At 44.9% G+C, this 3,133-nt stretch overlaps 1 protein-coding gene across 2 annotated transcripts in view; it reads right to left on the bottom strand.

Annotated features, from left to right (window-relative positions):
• The window catches only part of Clic5 (chloride intracellular channel 5), a 158,361-nt gene that overhangs the window by 80,741 nt on the left and 74,487 nt on the right, over window positions 1-3,133 (bottom strand). The window lies entirely within an intron of this gene.

The raw sequence follows: 3,133 nt of genomic DNA, 5'->3' as shown, positions 1-3,133 counted from the left end.
CCCCTCCCACAGGACGCCATTCCCCCTCCCACAGGACACCATTCCTCCTCCCACAGGACAGACGCCATTCCTCCTCCCACAGGACACCATTCCTCCTCCCACAGGACAGACGCCATTCCCCCTCCCACAGGACACCATTCCTCCTCCCACAGGACAGACGCCATTCCCCCTCCCACAGGGCACCATTCCTCCCCACTCTCCAGATACTCCTGTTGGGTTGGGAACACTGAGTACTTGTGTCTTAGTTCACTTTATTTTGCTATAACTGAATACCTTGAGGTAATTATAAAGAAAAGAGTTTTATTTTCTCACAATCCTGAAGTCTAGGAAGATCAAAAATGCCAAGGTATTTGGTTGTTCCCAACATGGGGCTTTTGTGTGTTAGCTATGGAGCTGAAGGCAAAAGGGATGAATTGAATCTTGATTGTTAGAGAAGTACCCTCAAGGACTAACACCTCTCAAGGGTCCCCCTTCTCATGCAACCACACAAGCAACACCTACCTTTTCTAAAGATGTATTTCATTTTTAATTATGTGTGTGTGTGCACACGTACATGCACAAATGTACACATAAGTGCAGTGGAGGCTAGAAGACAAAGACAGATTCCCTGGATTTAGAATTACAGGTGGATGTGATCTGCTTGACCTGGATGGATGGGAACAGAACTCCAGTCCTCTGTAAGAGCATCAAGCACTCTTAACCACTGAGCCTTATCTCCAGTTCCAGTCTCTGGGGCTTTGAGAAACACATCCAAGAAACAGCAGCTGTTAACTACAATCCTCTAAGCATCCCTTTCTTGGTGTTCCCAGAGAGTTTTCAGAGAATGTACTTTATAAGATGAAGATTAAATGCTAAAGACGTAGGTGAGGACCAAGCAGTTATTGATGCAAAGAAACAGTGTTGGGACTCGTTTGTGTCACCCATCCTGACCTTCCCAAGGCTCCGTCCCAAAGCCAGATGTCTATGAAACCTGTTAGCATTTCCTCAGCTTCAAGTGGCAGCCTCCTGTCTGAAGTTTGCTCATTGGCCTTCATCTGGGCCCCTTGCTGTGCCCTGCCTAACTGGAAAATACCGGTGTGGAAGTCTGGTCTGGTCAAGGGCAGACACCAATTCATTTTTGTCATGTCTGAGTCTAGCACAGCCACAGCCGGGGACATTGAAAGTGCTCAGAGACTTTTTGTTGACTTAAGATAAAACGGTGAAGGGTTGGGTGTGCCAGTGTGAGCCTGAAACACCAGTGCTGAGCAGGCGGGTGGAGAGAGAACTTGTGGGGCTGGCTGACCAGAGAGTCTAGATGACTCTGGGAGCTACAGGTTTCCTGAGAGAACCTGTCTCAAAAAAAAGGTGGAGAGTAACCAAAGAAAGCACTCTCTGGTACACACACACACTCACACTCACACACACACTCACACACACACACTCACACACACACTCACACATACACATACCACACACTCACACACACATACACTCACACACATTCACACACACACCACACACACACACACTCACACACCACACACTCACACACACACCACACACACTCACAGACACACACACCACACACACACACTCACACTCACACACACTCACACACACACCACACATACACACACACACTCACACACACACCACACATACTCACTCACACACCACACATACACTCACATACTCATACCATACACACACACCACACACACACATGCCACACACAAGCATATACATGCACATACAAGCTAGTATGGAAACATACATTAGCATGTACACACATGCACTGTACACAAACACACACACCAGCGTATGTATATGTAAGTGTGTGTGTGTGTGTGTATGTATATGTATAGAAGATAGATAGATAGATAGATAGATAGATAGATAGATAGATAGATAGAAAGGCAAGCACCCAAACACACTCAAACATCTGCACACATACACATGCACCATACACAAACACACACACACACACACACACACACACACACACACGATAAAATGCTGAGAAGTGTGCTTCTTCAAGGAAGAAAGCAGAAAGACTGTAAGAGCCAGAATGCTAGGAAGTCTATGTGAAACAGTCACTCCGAGAATGGCTGCATAAACAGGATCTGAACAATGGCAATGTCAGTGGACACACTAAAGTGGAAGGAGGAAGTTTCTCAGGGTCCCAACCTTAAACAAAGAACCAGGCAACCAATGGCTGCTGGGAGAATCAGCCCCTCCCCCAGATGAACCCCTTTATTGGTTGTCTGATGGAGAGTGGTCAGTCCCAAAACAAAGTGCACATAAACAACAAAACCAGACTCAGAAGGTTGCATTCATAAATCTGTGCATACACACACACACACACACACACACACATTATAATAAAAATCAAAGAAAAAGAGTCTTCAACTTGAAAGTGTGGGATAGACCTGAGAGGGGTTGGAAGGAGGTACCTGGGAGAACCTGGAGGGAGGAAAGGAATGGGAGAAAGTGATATACTTCTATTTCATTTAAAACATGTTTTAAAAAAGTAATGCTGCAGAGCTTTGTAGATGATGTGACAGGGATGTGTGCAAACAAAACAATAATAAAGCTCCATATGAACCAAGTACCAGTCAATGTCTTCGCATTGTGTGTACACTAAGTCATGCTTATTCCAAGGACTCTGTGAGGGGGCCTGACATAGCCTAACTCCTGGCTGATGCTCTACATGCCTCATGGAGAGTGACGTCGTTGTGCTCAGTGACCATGTCCTTCACCTAGTGCCCTGTGCCTCTCCCACAGTAGCTGCTCAGAACACATGGAGGACTCACAAAGTATTAGATTTCACCATCTTGAGCTTCCCTCTCCATCATCCCCTCTTCAGAATCTGGTCTTTGTTGACCATTTCCCCTGCCTTTGAACTGACTTTAGAATTTTTTTCTATATCAAATTATAAAGGTCCAAGGTTTTACATGGTAGCTGTACCATTCAAGTGGAAAAAAACAAAAACAAAAAATGAGGTTTTCTTTACATTCTAGCAGCCATAGACGTACGGAAAGGTAGCACTGAAGACCAGCATTCTACTAACTGAAACAGAAGAGGGTGAAAATAAGGAGCATGGGTCAATCAGAAATGACATTATTTTTTTTTTAAAAAAAAAAAAACTCCAAGA

The sequence above is a fragment of the Mastomys coucha genome, unplaced genomic scaffold (genome assembly GCF_008632895.1).
Source record: "Mastomys coucha isolate ucsf_1 unplaced genomic scaffold, UCSF_Mcou_1 pScaffold3, whole genome shotgun sequence".
NCBI classification, from domain to species: Eukaryota; Metazoa; Chordata; class Mammalia; order Rodentia; family Muridae; genus Mastomys; species Mastomys coucha.
The sequence above is the reverse complement of the archived record's forward strand: the minus strand, read 5'-3'. Positions and strand labels throughout refer to the sequence as shown.